This window comes from Brachyhypopomus gauderio, chromosome 11 (genome assembly GCF_052324685.1).
Source record: "Brachyhypopomus gauderio isolate BG-103 chromosome 11, BGAUD_0.2, whole genome shotgun sequence".
In the NCBI taxonomy this organism is placed as follows: Eukaryota; Metazoa; Chordata; class Actinopteri; order Gymnotiformes; family Hypopomidae; genus Brachyhypopomus; species Brachyhypopomus gauderio.
Genome location: NC_135221.1, coordinates 15,153,209 through 15,177,906, shown reverse-complemented (window position 1 = coordinate 15,177,906; position 24,698 = coordinate 15,153,209). Strand labels below are relative to the sequence as shown.

At 42.8% G+C, this 24,698-nt stretch overlaps 2 long non-coding RNA genes across 2 annotated transcripts; one reads left to right on the top strand and one right to left on the bottom strand.

Moving 5' to 3' along the window:
* Positions 1-24,072, bottom strand: LOC143527220 (uncharacterized). Its single transcript, XR_013134054.1, has 3 exons — positions 23,955-24,072; positions 22,835-22,916; positions 1-181 (listed from the first exon to the last, which is right to left on the bottom strand). It is a non-coding gene; the product is annotated as an uncharacterized LOC143527220 (long non-coding RNA).
* On the top strand, positions 810-2,036 carry LOC143527218 (uncharacterized). Its single transcript, XR_013134053.1, has 3 exons — positions 810-948; positions 1,159-1,276; positions 1,620-2,036. It is a non-coding gene; the product is annotated as an uncharacterized LOC143527218 (long non-coding RNA).
* Positions 24,073-24,698: the final 626 nt, after the last annotated feature.

Genomic DNA, 24,698 nt, shown 5'->3' with positions numbered 1-24,698 from the left:
AAGGGCCACACTGATGTTGAGGTGGTGATGGCATTAATAACGTTCATCTCCAAAACCACAGACCATCTCTAAGACACTCACAGTGGGGCTGGAAGTCCCTGTGTAGCAGTGGAATCTGAACATCACACCTCATATTCATCCTCCACATCCTCCACACACATCAGCAGAGGGACTTTCATTTCTGGAAACTAAAATAACAATAGAGAGAGAGAATATTATTACACACAAACACACACACACATAGAGAATGGTGCAGTGTCTGTAGAAAGTGAAACACTGCTAATGCTTTTTTTCTTGATCTGTCTCCATATATTCTGTAGTCTTTATCCTTCAGAACTGCAGTGATGTCTGTCCCAATCTAAGTCTATGCTTCCACCTCTAATAGCTCCACACCAGGACACCGGAAACTTCAGGACGTTGTGAACTTTAACAGAGTCACTGTTAATGGGACAGCCATAATGAGAAAAGGAAGTTAGATATTCCTTTAATTATTAAAATAAATGAACACTGTAATCATAATAGTTATGTGTGAAATTGCCAGGGTGGAAAATATTCAGCTATAATGGCTACCATTGCAGATGATATCATAGAGTAATTATAGAAATATGATAGTGTATTTTGTTTTAGAGGCTTATGCAGAGTATCAATTTCTTTGACTCTCTAAATTGTAAATGATGTCATGAAAACGATAAAAGAAAACATCATCACAGCAGGAAGCGTGGGAGATTACTGGATATTCAAGGAATTCTGGTTATTGTGTTTATTGCACCACTGGGGATTCCCAATAGGCTGATGAGCAGTAGTGTCTTAGTGTATAAAAGACATGGTGCAGGTCACTCCCCCCTCACAGTCTCTCTGTGTGTGAAATCAGCCATTCTGCTAGAATGAGGAAGCTGTCTGCTCTGCTGTTTGTGCTGCTGCTCTGCTCTCTCCAGCTGGTCTCTAGTGGTGAGTCTTCATCTCTGTTACATGATGCATTTCTTACACATTTGACAGACACTCTTATCCACAATGACTGTCCAGGGAGGTGAATGTAGTGGTAGGAGTCTTTCCCAAGGAATCATCACTGGAATGTATTAGTCCTAATGATGGGCTCTTCAGAGTGGTACCATCTCTCACTGTTGAGTCACTTTGTAACTGTTTGCTGATGCCTTCCAGCTCCTGGTGCTCCAAACCCTGTCAGCTGCTGTCTTGGAGTGTCTCAGATTAAGTTGCCCCTCAGATGCATCGTGTCCTACAGCAGGACTGACAGCAGATGCCCATTCAAAGCTGTGATGTGAGTATCACCTGCTCTGAGAGGCCCCCACACACCTGCTACATCCCTTCATATATGTAACAGTCCACACACTGCATCTAGGAACCATTTCTGGAATCAGGTCTGGACTTCCTGCTGAAATGCTGTAGTGAAGATACTGTAGCAACACCATTAAGAGCTGATTTTACACTCACATTTAATCCAGTGGGAGAATCTTCCACAGGCAATTATTACTGACTGTGTCATGTAGATCAGGAATGTTTGATGTGATTTACATACACAGATACACTTTCACCATCTTGGATCAGTTGATTCTGTTCTGCTGTATTAACAGAACACTGCTGTGTCTTTATCTGTGTTCCAGCTTTAAGATGATTAGAGGAAAGCAGTTCTGTATGGATCATGCCTCTGACCGGGTCAATGCCTACATGAAAGCAGTGGACCAGAGGAATCACACATCTGCTCCTGGAAACCCAACATCCTCCACACACTGAAGATGAGCAGCTAAAGCAGATCTGGGCATTGTACCACCACATCCGGCCCTCTGACTATCTCTGACCAGCGTGAGATTGTTGATAATAATAAGCTAAAGGATGTGCAATTGCACATGTTGCAATAACACATGCACATTGTATTTATGTAAATCTAACTGGACCATAAAGAACTTTTGTTTTTGTAGAATTCTACATTTAGTTTTTCTCTTTTTAAATGCTCATTTTCTTATGTTACTTGTCAAAATATTTTAGTGACATGTAAATAAAGAAAAAAATATTTTAAGGAGGTTTATTTTAAGAGGTAGATTTTATTCAATGATTTTGCAAATCAATATGTGTAAACTGTAATGGCGAGGTAAGGCAGGACGACAAGGCGAGTGCACTTTTAAATACGTAGAGGTTTATTCTCGGGAATATGTGAGAAGCACATACAGAACACACACACACAATGAATTAGTGTGGCACATTATGTAAACGCACATTATATAGATGAACTAAATGAGACGCAAGTGATGACGAGATGAGCCACAGGTGAGATGGATGAACAAACCACATAGAACCACACCCAAGGAAATACACATATAGACATAATCAGACGTAGACTACACCTACACATGCCCAAAGGGAGGGGCCAGGAGCTGTACCGTGACATAAACCATGGCTGAATTCGAAATGCCATACTTAAGCAGTAGGCACTAGAGCGGCTTACGCTACAGCTTGTATCGCCTAGAATAGATCGTACACAGCCACTACAGGAAGCCAAAGAGCTGTTGAGAGGAGAGGCACTAGACTGGGCTGACCTTGTCCTGGCTAACAGGTCTGAGGAAGCTTGGACTATTGAGGGTTTCCCGAGTCCCCTGCCCCTTAACACCAATAAAGGAGAGAAACCAAGTAGGGAACATAGAATTTGAGACCCACAACGCTTACACTATTGGTTATGTGGGGAAGATAAAGTTTCTAAGTAAAGGTGCTAAAGCTAGCCCTGATTCCCTTCCAGTCACAACTATGCCTCAGGGTGCTGATTAATTGGCTGTAATGCTTCTTGGCTCCAAACTATCGCGAGCAGAATCTTCTGACCTACAACTAGAGGCTGTTCTGCCTGTCGCCCAGCCTGACCTAGAGGCTGCTCCGTCTGCCTTGAGGCCTCCTGTGAACATCACCACCTCATTAGATGCAGCATTCTCTGCTACCTCATCTACCTCCTCACTCTTCAACGTCCCTATGGCCTCCACGCTTTCCAGCGTCCCTTCTGCGTCCCCCGATCGTCTCCTTGCTGGCCCCGGCGCCATCCCCGGGCATCTTGTCACCGGCCCCGACGCTGTCACCAAGCGTCTCCTCACCGACCACCTCGCTCCCTAGGGTCTGCTCATCCACCCTGTCGCCCCTCAGGGCCTGCTTGTCGACCCCATCACCCCTCAGGGCCTGCTCGGCCATGTTGCTCACCGGTTACGGATCCAGAAGGGGCCACCTTCGCCGGCTCCTCCACCATCGCCCTTGTTTCTAGCTCCTGTACCCAATTATGTTTTGGTTCCTATATCTTTTGTGGTTTCTGCCTGTGACTATGCCCATACCCTTGGGGATATGTCAATCTAATTCCAATTAAGTTGTCTTTGCTGTGTTCTCTCACCTATTTCGTTCCTGTACTATAGTCACTATAGTATAGTATACTATAGTCCTGTTCCTGTCTATAGTTTTGTGCATCCTAACCTCTGTTATCTCCTTGTGTTCAAATAGTCCTGGTCCAGTTTCCTCTGGCCCCTTTCTTATGTCCTCACCCAGTGGCGGCCTCTGACAAATATCTCAGGGGGGGCAATTGTTGTGATGACATCCAAGCAGTGGGGAACCGTCAGGGCCCTCTACGCCCTCTCAGAGGGCCTAAAAATATTCTTAAAACATAAATATATATAATATAATTTATTCAATTTTATTTTATCTACTTACAGTTTGACAATCGACATCTAAACAATTACAAAAATATAAGCAAATAAATTATTCAACCGTGTCTATTCAATCTGTGCCCTCCTATCGTCCTTGGGGTTAATTTGACCCCATTCAATGTTTGTAATTCAAAAAATAGTAGTTGACTTTTTTTCTTTTACTTCATATTTCATGACATTTCCTAATTTGATGGGGACAAGTGATAAAGCATAAAATTTTCATGATAATTTTTTTTCAATGTGCTGAACACATATTGCACCCATCGGTGGGTGTTTTAAATGTGAGGGGTTAAGTTAAGTGGAAGCCTGTGAGCCTGTGTCTCCCTCTATCAGGACTGTGATGCCCGCTGTTCGTTTACAGAGGGCCTGGCAGTTATAATTCAGCAATACCAGTTTCAAATGACAGTAAAATTGACCAATCATATCTTCCCTCTTAGTGGGCGGGCTTAACTGTATGATAAATTCCGCCTGCTGTGGCGACGCTAGCTGTTGTTAGCATACCACCGCTAGCTAGTTTCGATTCAGTCCTTTGATGTCCTCGTGCGCGTTGTTTACATATTTCGCTTCCGAGGAACACGGAGCTGTGAACCTTATTTTGTTGGAACCTTATTTTTCTTAAGAAGTTATCTAGTACAGATATTACTGTTTATTGCTGATATCTTGTAAATATCATCTTGGTTAAAGCTCTAGAATGACTGAACATTTAACTGAGATTGTCATCTCTCAATTTGCCCTCACAAACAACTTTAAACATGGAGAGAGGCCAGATTTACCATTAATTAAATAAAGTGAATTTCTCACAATAATTTCTGTATTCCTCAGACAGCACTTTAGTTTAGGTGTTAGAATATAAATGGGCAATAGCATTAAGGATGTAACCAGGGCCGGAGTGGGACACTTTTTCAGCCCGGGAGTTTCATGCCCAAATCCGGCCCAAAATTATTTTCCCCTCCCAATCGGCCCAAACTAGAGATTGACATGAGCCGGCCCATCGGGAATCCTCCCGAATCTCCCGATTAGCCACTCCGGCTCTGGATGTAACAGAATGCAGGGAAAGCAGAACAGGACGCGCGCTACTTCACAGTCTGCTAGCCATGTTTTCCCTTCATACCAGTTTCGCCAAAATCCTCGGTTATATTCTTTTCCTCCCTTTGTGGACACTTCACTTGTTTGATGTTTAAATTTGGTCTCGGTGGGCCTAATTCCTTAGTTGCTAGTTTATTATTACGACGACAGAATGGCACTTCTCTTAATGAAACGATTGAGTTGCGCTGAGTTGAAGGAACGCTGGCCGTGTTGAGCAGACCTCTAGCTGCCGTTATTTTGCCTACGTTATGTCTGACGCAAGCACGTAAGGGCAAGCCCTCCTGGAACCCATAGACATTGCAGTGCCTACACTTTAGAAAAAAAAAATTTACATGAGAGTCTACCAGAGCAGTTGGGCCGATTTTCAGTTAGACTCAAATCGCCCCAAAAGGGGCGGTACTACAGGGAATGCACCTCAACGATGATTGAACAATGGCATTCAGAGGCAAGAGACGCTGTCCAGAAGAGGCATAGCTAATTAAATACGTCATAGAATGTGAGAGAAAAAAAAACTTCATTTTCGTCCTTTCGTGGTGCGTCGCCCAATTGCCCTAATGAACAACCCGCCCCTATCCTCACCTATCCCCAGTCCAGTTGTTCTGGTTTCTACGGCCCCAATGTCTGTTGGCCGGAGTCCCACTCAGTGCCCTGAAACCCGGTGTTCTCAACCTTCCAATGTTGTGTCCCAATCAGTTACTGAGTGTGTTGACATGTCTTTCTCCTTAATTTGCCCCCCCCCCCCGTATCCACTACGGCATGTTCCGTCTTGCCTGGCAGTTTGTCTTGTCCTGACCCAGTTCCTTGTGCTTTAATTCGGTGTGCCCCATTACACCTGCTGTCTGGTTCATTGCCGGATGTTCTCATTTAGGGTTGGTCCATTTGTGCCCATGTTTCCCGAGTCTGTCGGCCCACCCTTTTTGGGTTTTTTGCCTGGCCTAGTTGTTTTTTTTGCGTGCCCTGGAGCCATGCTTTGGTGTGGGGGATAGTTCATCACATAATGTGCCACGCTGGTCTTTGTTTGAGTCTTAATTCATTGTGTGTGTGTGTTCTGTATGTGCTTCTCACACATTCACCAGAATAAACCTCTACGTTTTTAAAAGTGCACTTGCCTTGTCGTCCTGCCTTACCTCGCCATTACAGTTTACACATATTGATTTGCAAAATCATGGGGGGGTTTCCATCGTCACGCCCTGTTTTATTCTCTGCCCTCGTTGTAGGTCTATGTTTGTGTAACCCTCAGGTGCTCTCCTGTTACCACGGCAGTTATGTTTTCATACTGGTGACATAAGAAAAAAGTCTCAGTCATTTTTGTTTGTACACATTTCATTTCACTTTCAGGGACAGAAACCAGAGAGGACACGCAGTCTCAGCCTGCTGCTACATACTTGGGATGCTCCTCCAGCATCCTTGGTACATCTGGTGTCACAGAGACCTCCAGCGCGCCCCACCTGCCAGCAGCTGTTGTCCGTCCAACCGGCCATGTCCTGACGACAGCTGTCCTGCAATCACAAGGGGAGAGGGGAATCGGTGAAATTAATACACACCTAAAAAATATCAGTGATACGCTCACTAGCATCAGCAACTCAATAAAAGAGTTGGTAAAAAATGTAATGCTCTGTCTTACATTTTTATATTGTAGGTATAATTTTTTGCCTTGATTGTATGGCACCTGGGTTAGGCAGTGCATTAATTTGTCCTGGTTCTGGTTCTGCTGGTGGCTCCACCACCTCTATCAATGGCATGGCATCCCTGTGCACAACATTGTGCAGGACCCCACATGCCCTCACAATACGACACACCTTCTCTGGCCAATACAGGAGCATCCCTCAGTCCTGTCCAGGCAGCGCCACCAGCTTTTCAGCTGCCCAATTGCCCTCTCCATGACTGGCCAGGTGTGAAAATGGAGAGAATTGTATCTCCGCTCCCGGTCAGTCTGTAGATTGCACAGTAGGGGGGTTATCAGTAATTTAACAATTACCCTGTGGGGGCAGTAGAAGTTTGTACATGACAGTGTTTACTCTCTTGAGAATTTTGAACGGCCCGATGTATCGCGGGCTGAGTTTGTGCCAGGGTAAGCGTAGTTTGAGGTTTTTGGTGGAGAGCCATACGCGCTGACCCGGGTGATATATCAGAGCAGGGAGACGGCGGCGATCCGCGTTCATGCGACGGGTATGGAGAGCACGCCTTAAGCTGGGACTTGCTACTCACAGAAAGTAAAGTTGTGCTCTCGCGAGGGAGAACCTCCTCTGGAACGGGATGGCTGCACAGGACATCTGTCACGGAAATGACCCGCAGTAGAGGCAGAGACCATCTCGGATACGACAAGCTCTTTCTTGCGGGGTAAGTGGAGATTGGCCCAACTGCATGGGCTCTGGGAAATCGCGAGACGTCTCACCCAAAGAATGGGATGACTGTACAGGGGGTGTGGCCCAGCAGGATCTTCCAGAAGTAGGACGGTGAGTTGTCAACACTTTATCCACATTCACTGCAGCTTGAATAAAGTACGCCAGTGACAGATCGTCGCTTCGACAGGCCATTTATACTTGAAGCTCGGTCCTCAACCCATTGCAGAAAACGTTCTTAAGGGCAGACTCTCCCTAACCGCTTTCTGCGGCTAACGTGCGGAACTCCCGAGTGTAATCAGCAGCGATGCATCTCCCTTGTTTGATCTTGCACAGTTAGGTACTGACATCATGTCCTGCTGCTGGATAATCAAAGACAGATCGAAACAGTGCCGAAAACCTGCACCTGCACTTGACTCTGACTCCAAGGAGGGATCTCCACTATCCCAGAGGGCAGTACCCCAGGCGCCCGCCTCTCCAGTGAGAAAATACAGTATGAAATGTACTTTTTGGTGTTCAGTCAGGAACTGGGCAGGATGATAAGTAAAATACATCGAACACTGCATTAAGAAATTACAGCAACATTCCGGGGATCCGTCGTAACACTCAGGTACGGCATCTGGGATACTCGAAGGTAACACGGCGGCTGCCATAGGTGGAGGTACTGCGGCATTTAAATTCTGGGTGGTGGTGGTGGTGGTGGCTTGTTGAACGGCCTCAGAGAGAGCTCGGATGGTGGCCTCCTGGTTACTAGCCGTCTCGGTGAGTTGCCTGATATTCTCTGATATCACAGTGATGGTAGCCTCCTGGTGTGCCAGATGTGCATGGGTTTCTGCAAGATCCATGTCACAGGTGTAGTATTTTGTTACGTATGAAGGACACGGAGAGGGATCCTTGCGCAAAAGCTCAAGACTTTTATTATGAAAGATGTGTACAACAGTAGCGTACGAAGAAGCTAGGCTGTTAATAAGGGATAGCTCTTGTTGCTACGTAGAAGTGGTCAATCCGGTCTGAGGTCGTAATGGGTAGGCAGAGTCCGTTAGGTATCCGAGGGTTAGGCAGGAGACATGGTCTAGGGAACAAGCAGAGGTCGGCACACTAGAATCAACACTAGGGTATAACGCTCGGTACGCAACATTGTTGGCAATACTTCGCGTCTAGGAAGTGGGAAGGAAGGGTATAAGTATGTTAGGAATGTGGGTGTGGTGATGGGGAACAGCTGAGCTCAAGTGGCAATCAGGCGACATTCCTGACAGTTTGATCATATTAGTCCCGTACTATCGTCATTACACTGGCTGCCAATTAGATTCCATATTGACTATCAAATACTTTTATTAACATATAAAACACAGCATGGCTTAGCTCCAGAGTATCTTAGTGAGCTTATTGAACATTACAACCCAGCATGTTCACTTCGTTCGCAGGACGCAGGGTTATTAACTGTTCCTAGAATCAAAAGATCACAGCAGGTGGAAGAGCTTTTTCTTATAAAGCTCCACAACTGTGGAATAATCTTCCTGCCTCTATACAGGACTCAGACACGGTCTCAATGTTTAAATCTCGACTAAAGACTGTTTACTTTGACCTTTAATTAGTCTGTTACATGTTTACCACATCGCATATCTTTCTTCTCTGAGGTTCAGCTGGGGAGTAATACTGCAGTCAAAGTCTACAGTACCAATATTACTGCTCTGACACGGAATGAAAACCTGGCGTTCATCATAAGACATTTACACTGACAATATCAACACCCAGTATTTTCATTTTAGTCACCTTATACTTAGTCTGATTGTGTGATATGTGTGTGATTTGTGTATTCCTCTGTATAATTAGATTTTTTGTAATATGTGTGTTTTGTGTATTTAACCAGGCCACCCAAAGGGGATGGGTCCCTGCTGGATACAAGCACCTATCCGCATACAAGCACCTGCCGGTGGATGTACTGATGCCGGGGTCGGATGTGCCATTGCCACAAGAGTTCATGCGGATACTAGCTCCTATGAGAGGCTCACCATCTGCATCGAAGGGACTGTGACTACTTGGCCGGGGAACAAGAACCGTAATTACTACTGTACAACCACCCTGCGCACCATGGACAAATTACACAAAATCAGCAGGAGACAGACGAGGAGCTACCAGCCCATGAGGATCAACAACGCCACTGTGGACAGAGTAGACAGCTTCAAATACCTTGGAGTTAATATTACACAGGACCTGTCCTGGTCCTGTCACATTAACATCCAGGCAAAGAAGGCCCGGAAGCGTCTTTTACACCTTCGTCGACTTCGCCCTCCTTCAGACTGCCCTCCAAGGTACTGGGAAACTTCTACCCGTGCACCATTGAGAGCATCCTCACGGGGAACATCACTACCTGGTTCGCTAACAGCAACAAGCAGGACCAGAAGACTCTACACAGGGTAGTGCACTCCGATGAGCGCATCATCCAGGTCGCGCTTCCTGACTTGGAGTCTATCTATCACAAAAGGTGCTTGTCCAAAGCCAAAAAGATCGTGAAGGACTCAGACACAGTCTCAATGTTTAAAACTCGATTAAAGACTTATCCGTTTAGTTTGGCCTTTGATTAATCTGTTACATATTTACTACATCTCGTATCTTTTCTCCGAGGTTCACCTGGAGAGTAACATTGCAGTCGGAGTCTACAATACCAGCATCGCTGCTCCGACACGGAATGAAAGCCTGGCGTTCATCAACAGACATTTACAGTGACAATATCAAAACCCAGAACTTTCATTTTTACCTTTACTTAGTCTGATTGTGTGATTTGTGTGTGACTTGTGTATTTGTCTGTATTTTGTGTAATTTGTGTGTTAACGGGCCGCCCAATGGAGGATGGGTTCCCTTTTGAGTCTTGGTTCTCCCGAGGTTTCTTCCTATTCACCACCATCATAGGGAGTTTTTCCTCGCCACTGTCGCCTTTGGCTTGCTCATTAGGTTTCTGGACCCATAGTATTGTTAACCATTTAAATCCTGTAAAGCGCTTTGTGACAACATGTGTTGTAAAAAGCGCTATACAAATAAACTTTGATTTGATTTGATTTGATTTGACCTCAGTCATCCGAACAACAAACTTTTCTCCCTGCTGCCCTCAGGTAAGCGTTTTTGCTCCCTAAAGGCAAGCTTAGAGAGCTTCTTTCCTACGGCTATTTTTTTTTGGCCTTTGGCTTGCTCATTAGGGATCTCATGTATGGGTTGAAGTATACTTCCACTAGGGGCGCATATGGGAGTGCTGACCCTAGGCGTCTGGCTTGTTTGTTTGGTGTATTTCTCTATTTTTAAGGTCAATTTGTAATATTAATAAGGTTCATATCTGGTCATGATGTTGGGGACTGTAGCGGTCAAGTGCGGAGCTGTGTTATTCGTTCTGATGCTCCTTTGGGACATTGTACACACGCTTGGAGTGAAGTCGAGGAACTCACGGAACAATGGTCTACCCACGGCTCCAGTTTACACCAGGGAACCCCTGCTGAGTCTCCGACGGATGAGTGGAACTGCGCCAAAACTTCTCGTTAGGTGTCCTGAGCGGCTAAATTTTCAACATTCTGAAGGACCCAGACGCAAGAGTCACAATCTTTAAGTCTAGGTTGAAAACCCACTTATTTAGTTTAGCGTTTGATAATTAATATCCCCCTTAGATAAAAGTACAGATCCAGGGGTTCATAGACAAAGGGTTTTATGGTAGACTGGGGCGCTGGTGCTGTCGTCCTGTCACTGCTCGTGGTCACTCAAGTTTGTTGACAGTGCAGTGGACGGATGCCATTGTCTCAGAATACCCCCAAGCCTATGTTACCTTCTGGTTCTGCCTTTTTAGCTAGGCTGTAATAATTTAACTAAATGCCGGAGTTGCTGCCACACTCCGGAAATGTTTATAATTTTACCTGTCCTGTATATGTCCTCATACAGAGCTAATTTTCCCTGTTTCATTTCTCCACATGGCTGCCCGCCTGTTTGAGGAATAATGAGATGAGGAGACCAGCGATCCATCCTGAGCCAGCCACCTCCTGCCTAACCGGATGCATACATCATGATGGACATTATTACATATTTTTCATTTTCTTTCACTTCTTTCTGTCTAAATTGTTGTTGTTGTTGTCATGGTGACCGGTGTCGGCCAGAGGAGGATGGGTTCCCCCCCTGAGTCTTGGTTCCTCTCAAGGTTTCTTCCTCATGCAAAAAACTAGGGAGTTTTTCCTTGCCACTGTCGCCCTTGGCTTGCTCACTGGGGGCTAGGACTCGGCACTTGTAAAGCTGCTTTGTGACAACAACTGTTGTAAAAAGCGCTATATAAATAAAATTTGATTGATTGATTGAAGAGGAAAAAACGAGGATCTGGGGGGGGGGGATTCGGAATCGGCTTAAAAGGAGAGGTAACCGCTTTCCTCTTCCAACAATCACTTTATCCAACGTGCATTCACTTCAAAATAAAATGACAGAACTCTCGACACTTGTGAAATATGATCGGGATTTCAGCAAAGTGAATCTTATCTGTTTTACGGAGACCTGGCTTACGGACTAAATAAATGATATTGATTTGGATGGATACTCACTTGTTCGGTATGACAGAGATGCCAGACGAACGGCAAAACATATTGGCGGTGGATTGTGTATGTTTATTAGTACAAACTGGGCAATTAATGTCACGGTACGTGAAACTGACTGCTGTGCTCATTACGAGATTCTGACTGTTTCTTTCAGACCATATTACCTTCCTCGTGAATTTAGTAAAATAACAGTCATTCTGGTATACGTACCTGGCCCAGATTATGCTCTAGCAGCTGAGCGCATTGCTGAAAGTTATAATAAAGCGCAGCATAATCAGGCCCGTAGCCAGGGGGGATCAGAGGGTTCGTTCGATCCCCCCCCCCGCCCCCTCCCCCTCCTTCGTACACACATGCCCCTCAAGATAGGTAGGCTATTCAACGAATGAATTGTTAATCTCCGGTAGATATACAGACAAACAAATAAGGACAGCAACAACAGACTCACAACAAACTTATAACAGTGTTGCCAACTCTCACGCAATGAGCATGAGACACTCGCATTTGACTGTCTTCACACTCCATACATCCGATTTCTCACACTGAAAAAATCTAGTTTATTTATCTCCGATCTACATCTATGATTCAATGAGTTACTAGTTTGCTCTGGCGCCAACTACTGGCGATCGATCGCTTTAGGCGCAACATTGAGGAAACATATAAGACATAACACCCCCCCCCCCCCCGCATCCGTTAAGAACCGTTAGCCTTAAAGACTAACCCTCAGAGTTACTGTACCGTTCCCAGCACCCCAAATGTGGCCAAACCATTCACTCTAATACCACACTCAGTTTCCTGACATATTAAAACCCACTTTACAATCCCAAATGCATATAAAAAAATTAAAAATAACCCAAACCTACACACCAAAAACAGTTCACTTTCAACTGCACACTACACTTCCAAACCACATACACAGCACAAGTACTTCCCCAAATTAGCGTTAAATACGTACAGTACATTGAGGTAGGCTACAGGTGTTCAACATATCATATAAGGCCACACTAGTTAGCCAGGAAGGAACTGAATATCCTTTATCTCCAATATACCTATATGATTTGGCAACCCAGATTACAATACACTCCGCTTATCCAAACAAAAGGAAGCCAAACAAAACAGTACAAAGGAAACAGGAAAATAAAACAATGCAACAGAAACCGTACCCAAAAACAAAACAGGAAAAAAACTGTGGCTATTGTCCCCACAGGCAGGCCCGTTGACAGTCTTGCTGGGGCCCGGGACAAGAAAGTTTCATTAAAATTCGTCAGGTACATGTTTTTCCTTTTTTTTCTGCGCTCCAGATTTCTGTTTTCTCTTACTATCCACCACTGTATTTCCCTCTGTTGGGCGGGTACCAGCCCGCTACGGTTGGTGCTGGATCAAACCATTTTTCAGTGAGAGGCGGGGGTCTATGCACTTAATGAAAAATATGCAGATAGGTAAAAAACATATATGTTTTAGCCATTGAGCTTATTTTGAGTACAGAATTTTATATTAATGAAAGATTTCAAGATTATCTAAAATTATAGACTTTAAATAAAAAATAAATAGCTGGGCTCTTTGATGGGCCCCCCTGGCCCTGGGGCCCGGGACAACAGACCCGGTTGTCCCCCCCTGTCGACGGGGCTGCCCACAGGCACCAGCACTCTGTATCACAGCAGTGGTAGGCCCCTTTAACCCAGTTCTTCAGCTTCTGTTGGCCACCCGAATCTGGCTGGAGCTGCTTGTTAATGGCTACAGGTACTTAACCTCCAGTGTTGAACCTCCCAAGCATGCTCTACTATCCACCGGTAACTGGTCCATTCATGCTTCCCCCAACATCCAAACCAAATGTGAGCTACTCTATCCACTCGGGGGATGATCCTCATTCAAACACTGACACTGCAGTTTCCACAATCCACCCTCCACTTTCTGCTTTTGCTAACTATCAGCCTTTTACCAGAAAGGTAATATAAAAACCTTGATGCAGATAAAAAACAGCAACAAATGAACACCTACCAGAGTCAGCATGAATATTAACATCATCAAGTATCAGGAGATAATAATAATAATAATAATAATAATAATAATAATAATAATAAATGGAGATACAGGAGATGATCAAACGAGAGGTCAGAAGTTAAAACAGGAGATTTTAGGTGATGGATGAGTATAGTCAGATAAGGTCAAGCAAGACACAAGTGCAGGTTTCAGAAGAAACAGCTCTGAATCTGCAGTTAGATCAACACACCATAGGAAGTCCTCCACCATGTCCAGTTAAGCCTGGTCTGTCTACATGTTGATAGTGGGCCAGCAGAGTTTTTAAGAGCAAAATCATTATTGGGTTGTTGTCAATATTGTTCCAAAACAATTGGCAATAAATGTATCATTATTGAAGGAACAAACTTTGATCAGACCACTCGATCTGATTTGGATATTATACATTTGGGGGGTTGTTTGTAGAAGAGGCATTAATGAATGCTGAGATTAGAGAGATGTTTTTCTTTTTCTTTATTTTTGAGCATATAGTTGATTTATGTTGTAGATATTCAATATCCTGCTTATTCCTAATGATTTAAAACTATTATTTGAATCACTTATATTTTTAGATGTGCTTGAGACATGTATCTATCCTTTCCTATCCATTCATGGACAATTGGGATTTTAGTAGTAAACAGGAAGTCAGGGTTATGCCATATGTGTGTATATTTACTTGATGTTACTGAGACATTTGTGGCTGTGTGTAGTTTCAAACAAGTTGTCAGAGTGAGAGCTATGACTGCCTTTGTGAAATGTCATTTAGGGAGTGATCTCTAAGATTTGAATTTCATTAGTTAGGGTTTGCAGTCTCTCTCTCTCTCTCTCTCTCTCTCTCTCTCTCTCTCTCCACTGACTGGGCTTTATCTATTTGATTAGTGGTATTGTTCAAAATTATATATCTTCATATAATAATAAATGATATACATGACAGGTTAATGCAGCAAATATATAATAATAGATTCTAATTGTGCCACAGTGTCCATGCCCCAAATTATGCTGTCACAAAGGTCACTCTTTGATGTAAATGTAAAAATGTGCCATACTTGTTGATTGTGATTTTCACGCCAATCAAACACACACAAACACTATCTGATCACTAGGGTGCTGTGGTGCACACGTGCCCAGGGGCACAATACTCTCAGTGTTTCTTATTAAAATCCGGTTTTCCTGCATCTGCATCCAACCCACCTTGCCCCAAGCTTTACAGAATAACCAATCTTATAACATGATGCAGCAGGAAAATTATGCAACGGGTCCTCAGGGCCTGTCTAGTTAACCCCAGTTGGTGGTTAGGGTTAGGGTGGTGAACGTAATAACGTAATTTGTTGACGGGGGGGGGGGGGGTGGTTGCATGTGTCAAACCCTAGACGTCAGATTGGCTACTATGTATGTCAATCAAAATACAACCTTCAGTTCAGATGGACGATAGCCTGTCATTCATCCACTACTTTTTATTGTCATGCGATCTACCCACACTTCCTTCACGATCGACCCACACTGCTTTCGCGATCGACTGGTAGATCGACGTAATGGGCACCCCTGCCTTACAACTTCATGTCATGGCCTGAGGCCTGATAGTTGAACCCACACCACTACGGTCACAAGGCTGGTTCCCTAACCACCTGACCATGGGTGCACCCATGGTGTCGTTACATATCAGCTAAGCTCACTGGTTTCACTTCCATTTATGTATTGCTTGGAGTAGGCTGTTTTTATTTATATATATATATATTACCAGGGTGGAAAATATACAGCCATAATGAAATTCATGTCTTGCCTGATGTAATAAATTATTAGATACAACTTGTAGAGTGCTGAAATTGTGAGAAGAAAACATAAAACATGCTTATAAGACGTCACATGAAGATCAAACTTTAGCTGAGGACTCAGCTGTGTGGACTCACCCTGTTGGAGAGACGCTGGGATGGTTAATGGGACGGGGACGTGTTCACCTGGTGCGCAGTGAGACTCTGACACCCCTGAACAACACAGCATGCCTGAACAGGTGCATCAAATTCCTGGGATCATAGACAATTTCTTGGCTACCAAGGCAGGTGATATCATGAAATAATTATATAATTATAATTATAAGTATAATTATTTCTTTGGAAACATGATTGTGTGTTTTGTTTTAGGCATACAGTTGTGATCAAATTTATTCAACCCCCACTGAAATAAAGTGTTTTGGCCAGTTTGACATTGATTTTGATCATTTCAGTCATCTTATTTACAATTATATCAAAGAGGCACTTATAAATTAGACAAACATAACATAATATTTATGATGGAATAACCACAAATGTCTTTACTGTGCTCACATCATTATCAGTTTTATTCAACCCCCTAGTGACATTATTTTTTAGTACTTAGTACAACATCCTTTTCCAGTTATGACAGCTTTCAAGCGTGAAGCATAGCTTGACACAAGTGTCTTGCAGCGACCTATGGGTATCTTAGCCCATTCTTCATGGGCAAAAGCCTCCAGTTCAGTCACATTCTTAGGCTTGCGCACTGCAACTGCCTTCTTTAGGTCCCACCAGAGGTTCTCAATTGGATTTAAGTCTGGTGATTGCGATGGCCACTCTAGAATGTTCCAGCCTTTCATGTTCAACCATGCTCTAGTGGACTTGGATGTGTGCTTCGGATCATTGTCCTGTTGGAAGGTCCAACGTCTCCCAAGCCGCAGGTTTGTGACTGACTCCATCACATTTTCCTCCAAGATCTCCTGGTACTGAAGGGAATTCATGGTACCCTGCACACGTTGAAGCTTTCCTGTACCATTAGAAGCAAAACAGCCCCAAAGCATAATTGACCCCCCGCCATGCTTCACAGTAGGCAAGGTGTTCTTTTGTTCATAAGCCTGGTTCTTCCTTCTCCAAACATAGCGCTGGTCCATTGTCCCAAACAGTTCTAATTTAGTTTCATCTGACCACAGTACACTGTTCCAAAACCTTTGTGGCTTGTCCACATGACTTTTGGCATACTGCAGTCGACTTTTCTTGTTCTTTGGAGTCAGCAAGGGGGTGCGTCTGGGCGTTCTGGCATGGAGGTCTTCGTTATGCAGTGCGTGCCTTATTGTCTGAGCTGAAACTTCAGTGCCCACATCTGACAGGTCTTTTTTCAGTTCCTTAGCAGTCACGCGGGGATTTTTCTCCACATTACGCTTCAGGTAGCGCACAGCAGTCGCGGTCAGGATCTTCTTTCTGCCACGACCAGGTAACGTTTCCACTGTGCCCTTTAACTTGCGAATGATACTTCCGATAGTGTCTCTTGGAATATTTAACAACTTCGCAATCTTTTTATATCCATTGCCATTCTTGTGAAGAGCAATAACCTCTTCTCTTGTCTTCTGGGACCATTCTCTTGCCTTCACCATGCTTGGAAACACACCAGTAGATGTCTAGAAGGAGCTGAGTATCACAGTCCTTTTAAATCTGCCTAATTGGTGCTTATCATGCTTGATTGCTGCTCGTTGACATCCACAGATGTTTTCAATACCTGATGGAAAACACTGGAATGAACCTCTGTTCTTAGGAGTGGTAGTCGTAAAGGGGTTGAATAATTGTGTCAATGAAGAAAGCACAAAAAGGCCATTTAATACTTTATGACAAAAAAAATTGATGCTATCTTAGTTGCATTTAGTTCTTTAACAAGTCCTTGTAAGATTTCATTATGAACACAATTACAAATGTGCACTGAATTCCATAAAACCCTTCGCAGCATTGGGGGTTGAATAAATTTGATCACAACTGTATTTCTTTGACTTTCTAAATTGTAAGTAATTATTAAAATGATTACAGGAAATATCATCACAGCAGGAAGCGTGAGGGAATACTGGATATTCGAGGATTCTGGGTATTCTGTTTAACTTTAAAGCCACAGGATTTCCAATAAGCCGATGAGCAGTACTGTCTTAGTGTATAAAAGACATGGTGCAGGTCACTGCCCTCTCACTCCTCTCCTCTCTCACTCCTCTCCTCTGTCCTGTGGTACAAGGACCACTCTGCCCTCACAGTCTCTCTGTGTGTGAAATCAGCCATTCTGCTAGAATGCATTTCTTACACATTTGATAGACACTCTTATCCACAGTGACTTACAATGGTGGTAAATGGTGGTAAATGGTGGTAAATGTATGAGTAAATGTACATGGTGGTAAATGTATGAGTCTTTCCCAAGGAATCATCACTGGAACGTACTAGATCTAATGATGGGCTCTTCAGAGTGATACCATCTCTCGTTAGTGGAAAGCAGTTCTGTATCGATCCTGCCACCAATTGGGTCATTGCCCATATGAAAGCAGAGGACCAGAGGAATTTCACACCTACTGGAAACCCAACATCCTCCACACACTGAAAATGAGCATCTAAAGGATGTGAAATTGCACATACCATAATAACACATGCACACTGTACTGTATATATGCACATATAACTGTGGACCATGAAGAACTTTTATCTTTCTGTATTTTTTTTTCTGTAATTAGTTTTCCTCTTTTTAAATGCTCATTTTCTTAATGTTACTTGTTATAATATTTTAGTGACATGTAAAAGAAAAAAATGTCATTTTAAAGAGATTTATTTTAAGATGTATATTTTATTTATTGATTTTGCAAATCAATACATGTAAACTATCATAAAGTCTGACCTTGTTAAACAGGTTTCCCTGAAATAAATGCAACCATTCAGTGATTGGAATTTTTTTTTTACTTGAATCATTTATTTAAATTTATGAAGTACGGTTGGTTATTTAATACATACATGGAGTGTGTGTTTAAGTACCAATAGGAACATTTGAACTAATACATTGTCAAAATTAGTTAAACTGCTTATTACTGTAACACACATTGTCATCCAGGGCGACTCAAGCTACAGCTTGTATCGCCTAGATCGCACCACAGACTGACAGCCACTAGAGGGAGCCAATGAGCTAAACACTGTAGGTGAAAATAAAACACTGCGCCCACATTCACATGATAACATGATGTTCCATGTGTAATGATGAAAAATCAGGTACCTGATTTCCATCAGTAGACTCATCTGAGTGGAGTGTTATTTGTGTTTAGTTTGTGGTTGTGTGAAGGACCACACTGATGTTGAGGTGGTGTTGGCATTAATAACGTTCATCTCCAAAACCACAGACGGTCTCTAAGACACTCACAGTGGGGCTGGAAGTCCCTGTGTGGCAGTGGAATCTGAACATCACACCTCATATTCATCCTCCACATCCACCACACACATCAGCAGAGGGACTTTCATTTCTGTACACAAAAATAACAGAGAGAGATTATTACACACACACACACACACACACACACACACACACACACATGCGCGCGCGCACACACACACACAGAGAATAGTACTGAGACTCCATTAAGCAAAGCACTAAAGCTATTTCTTTATCTTTCTACATATACTCTTTTTCCTTCTTCATAACTGCAGTGCTGTGTCTGTCTCATTCCCAATCCAGGGCGTCCTGCTCCAGGTTGGTAGGTCTACACCAGGACACCAGACGCATCGCTTCCTTACAGGACTGTGGAGCTCTGCTGCTGAGGCAGAGAGGGTCTGACATTTGGACACCCAGCAAGACATACTGCTTCCTATTGGAAAGGAAGTTGTTGATCCAGTAGCAATCAGGAAAGAGCACAGTGAACAGTCTCAGTTTGTTCATAAGAACATCAGGGGTGACTGGACTGGAGCTACAATGTGTAAAGAGCCCACAGGTGAAGGTGTGAAGGTTGTCCAGGTATGTTAGGATGTATGTATAGGTCACCAACATCATGTACAGGTCTGTCAACTCTGTGTGTGAATGCTGAGGTTCCTAGAAGCTGTCAGTCAGGATGATGAGGATCTGCAGTTTACGCCTCTCAAAGCACTTCATGACTACAGGTCTGTACTTACTCACATCTACAGTCATTCATGTTTAGATATTCCATTGTTTTAGAATTGGTATGATGACAGAGGCCTTTTAACAAGTTGACACAACCTATTGTAGAAGGGACTGATTGAGGAGATCAGTGAGGATGGAGAAACCTGTTCAGTACAGTGGCAGAGTGTGCAGGAGAGAGACCGTCCAGACCACTGATCTCCTGATCCTCAGTCTCCTGAGAACCTGCTGAGATGTGATGGTGATGTGATGGTGATGTGGTGGTGATGGTGATGTAGTGGTAATGGTGATGTGATGGTGATGCGGTTATGGATGTGGTTGTGATGGTGATGTGTCTATGTTTAAGGAGTGATGACTGTTGATGAAGGCAGTTAGCACCAATTGGCAGCAGTTCAAGATGGAAACTCACACCTCACCCTGAACATCTGGTATTGGTCATGTGAGAGGGAGAAATGTCTTGTTGGTGGGAAAGAGTTAGAATATCACCTGAAACGGGATAAAATACCCCCCCTCCAAAAAAAAGAAAGGAAAGTGAAAATTTCTTTAAAGGGAAATTTATTTTAAACCAAAATTGTTCAATTTTTTTTTTAATCGGGGAAAAGTAAACAGAATAAATGTAATAAATCATAAATTATGTGATATAACTATTAAACCAGATAAAGGTCAAAAATTGTATAAAGCTTGTGTTATTGCTACAGAATGGTAAGGAGAACACGATAGCAGGTTTGTGTTCTTTTATCAACCTTCACCGGCTATCAGTCTACAAGGCTTATCAGTCTAAACGGTCTATCAGTCTTTTATTTCTCATGATGACGGATGTGCATTTCCGTTTCTTGGGGTAAATTCTAAGTGGTCTGTAAATAGTAGACATGGTGTCACCACTCAGAAGTGATGTAAGTGTGAAGAGGAACCTCAGCAGCAAATATTACTCAGCAGAAAGTTTAAACAGTGGAAACCTCTTTCGTATAAGAAACATTGGGGATTTCAGACATTAAGCTCCATCTGTGCGTATAAATGAGCCCTCACTCCTCTCCTCTCTCACTCCTCTCCTCTGTCCTGTGGTACAAGGACCTCTCTGCCCTCACCATCTCTCTGTGTGTGAAATCATCCATTCTGCTAGAATGAGGAAGCTGTCTGCTCTGCTGTTTGTGCTGCTGCTCTGCTCTCTCCAGCTGGTCTCTAGTGGTGAGTCTCCATCTCTGTTACATGATGCATTTCGTACACATTTGACAGACACTCTTATACACAGTGACTTACAATGTCCAGGGAGGTAAATGTAGTGGTAGGAGTCTTTCCCAATGACTCTTATTGGTACACCGTGGAGCACTTACACAGACAGGGACATAACCCCAGTCCACCACAGGGAGGCAGTGTTGTTACCCACTACAGTGTATATACAATGTGACCCAGACTGAATCATCACTGGAACGTACTAGACCTAATGATGTGCTCTTCAGAGTGGTACCATCTTTCACTGTTGAGTCATGATGTAACTGTTTGCTGATGCTTTCCAGCTCCTAGTGCTGTTAACCCTGTCAGCTGCTGTCCTGGAGTGTCTAAGATGAAGTTGCCCCTCAGACGCATCATGTCCTACAGCTGGACTGACAGCAGTTGCGCCATCAAAGCTGTGGTGTGAGTATCACCTGCTCTGAGAGGCCCCCACACACCTGCTACATCCCTTCATATATGTAACAGTCCACACACTGCATCTAGGAACCATTTCTGGAATCAGGTCTAGACTTACTGCTGAAACGCTGTAGTGAAGATACTGTAGCAACACCATTAAGAGCTGATTTTACACTCACATTTAATCCAGTGGGAGAATCTTCCACAGGCAATTATTACTGACACATCTTCATACACAGATACACTTTCACAATCTTGGATCAGTTGGTTCTGATCTGCTGTATTAACAGAACACTGCTGTGTCTTTATCTGTGTTCCAGCTTTAAGATGGTTAGTGGAAAGCAGTTCTGTATTGATCCTGCCTCTGACTGGGTCAATAATTACATGAAAACAAAAAATTAGGCACCTGCAAGTGGAAACCCAACATCCTCCACACACTGAAGATGAGCAGCTAAAGGATGTGAAATTGCACATACCGTAATGAAACATGCACATTGTATATATGCACATATAACAGTGCACCATGAAGAACTTTGATCTTTGTAGAATCCTGTAATTAGTTTTCGTCTTTTTAAATGCTAAGTTTCTTAATGTTATAATATTTTAGTGACATGTAAAAAAAAAAAAGTAATTTTATAGAGGTTTATTTTAAGAGGTATATTCTATTTAGTGATTTTGCAAATCAATACATGTAAATTATCATAATGTCTGACCTTGTTAAAACAGGTTTCCCTAAAATAAATGCAACCATTCAGTGATTGGAATATTTTTTTTACTCGAATCATTTATTTTAATTTATGAAGTACAGTTGGTTATTTAATACATACATGGAGTGTGTGTTTAAGTACCAAGAAGAACATTTTAACTAATATATTGTCAAAATATATTAAGAATTTATATTAAGAACGTAATTTATTGACCGAACGTAATTTTAAATTCATTAAAGAGCCGAATCTAACCCTGGTTCACGCTGTTCCGCAAACATTTTAAACATCCGGGCCTTATGCAAAACGAACAGGCATTAAAATGACAGGCTTAAAAAGGTTCATTTCTTCCAATTGCTTGCGCCCCACCTGCAATACCCATGCACCCCACTAGTGGTGCGCGCCCCACACTTTGAGAAACGCTGCCCTAAAGCTTGTTAACGCCTAGATCGAATCACAGACTGATAGCCACTAGAGGGTGCCAATGAGATGGAGATTAATGAGTTCTCTTTACTGTAATCTGTTCTCCCACTGATGATGAATGTAATGTATTGTCTCTTCTTTCAGTTTAAGTTCAGGATAAGAGTAGAACACAAGAATAAACATCAAGAAAACTATAACAAACATTCTCTGTAACAAGATGCAGTTCAGTTTTGAGAGAGGAAATCTAACATTTATGTGTTGTGTTGATCTATACCAGGGGTGCCCGCATCTTTTCAGCTTGCGAGCTACTTATAAGATGACCAAGTCAAAATGATCTACCTACAATAAAAATGCAAAACAAATTTATTTTTTCTATATTATGATTGTTTAAGTTATTGCGTATTCTTTCTTTCATTTTCCTTTTTTCCTTTTAGGATAAATAAAGTATTTTATTTATATTTATAAAGTATTTTAAAGTATCGCTAATTGTAGCGAGAAACACTCACAGTCTGCAATATCCTTCCAAAGTTGCTAGGTCAAATCCTCTGTCATGGCTTCAGACCACGGTGTGACTGTATTCCTCAATACCTGGAGATAATTGAAGATTGAAGATAATATTTCTGATTTGTTTTTAAAAGTCTCGAAACAAGGAATTAGCAGCTTCAACAAATGCCTCTTTTATCATCTCTCTGACAGATGAGGCAAACACACGTAGAATATGACATAATGAAAAAAAGTCTTCTCCCATTCTGTATGAAGTGGTAGGTTTTAGGCTTCTTACCCAGACCAGCTACGACACTCATTTTTATACCCTTTGTTGTATTTAGTTTAAATAAATTGGAGGCTAGCTACACAGCAAAGTAACTGAACAAGTTAACACGGTTTAACACGCATGCGTAGGTGGTCAAAAGTTCAGACGTCAGATTGGCTACCCTGTATGTCAATCAAAAGACAACTGTCAGTGCAGATGGATGATACACTGTCATTCATCCCCTACTTTTTAATGTCATGCGATCTACCCTCACTTCCTTCGCGATCGACCAGTAGATTGCGATCGACGTATTGGGCACCCCTGATCTATACTGACAGTTTCACACAGGGAAACCTTCTCACTATGTCTGACCACCTCTAAATGGTCTCACCCACTCTTAATCCCTCTATATCACCTCTAAATGTTGTCATTTACCTACCCAGACACCTGGTTTTGTGGAATCTTCAGACGTCTCAGTTAGTGCTAGTGGAGAAGATTCTGCATGTTTTGTACCTGTGGTATCTATGTTATTTGTGTCTGGGTCAGAACACAATATATTTCTTTGGAAAGGGTTTATGACTCAGTAGCATAAAGCAGACTTCTCTGAGCAGACCCCTACACTGTTTCTGTACCACAGGACACAAATGAACACTGTAGGTGAAAATTAAACACTGTGCCCACATTCATATGATCACATAATGTTCCATATGACATGATGAAACATCATCTATCTGATTTACATCAGTAGACTCATCTGAGTGGAGTGTTATTTGTGTTTAGTTTGTGGTTGTGTGAAGGACCACACTGATGTTGAGGTGGTGTTGGCATTAATAACGTTCATCTCCAAAACCACAGACGGTCTCTAAGACACTCACAGTGGGGCTGGAAGTCCCTGTGTAGCAGTGGAATCTGAACATCACACCTCATATTCATCCTCCACATCCACCACACACATCAGCAGAGGGACTTTCATTTCTGTACACAAAAATAACAGAGATTATTACACACACACACACACACACACACACACACACACACACACACACACACACACACACACACACACACACACACACACACATTTAAGTAAAGAATGCTTAAGATAAGAGATAAGATAAATCATTATTGTCATTGCCACTTTTTCAAGAACAACGAAATTGCAGTGCCCTCGACTCAGAATTTTAAGAATAAGTATAAGTAAAAAACAAAAGGTTCTATATTTACATATTTAGAAATTTAAAGTACAGACTTACACCATTTTGACAATACAAAAAAATGCTCTTACAAAATATTGCTGAGGCGGGTTGTCCTGGTTTTAAAAGCCCTGTATCTCCTGCCAGATGGCAGTAGTTGGAAGAGACAGTGTCCAGGATGTGATGAGTCCTGTACAATGTCTATGGCTTTTTGGCGGCATCGAGAGGTGTAGATTTGATCTAGAGTTGGGAGATTGCAGCCAATTGTAATCTCCGCTGACCTGATGACTCTGTGAAGCGTTTTCTTTTCTTGTGCTGTGCAACTGCCGTACCACACACACAGTCCATACATGAATATGCTCTCTATAGAGCTGTGATAGAAGGCACAGAGTAAATTTTTGGGAAGGTGGTTCTTCCTAAGTATTC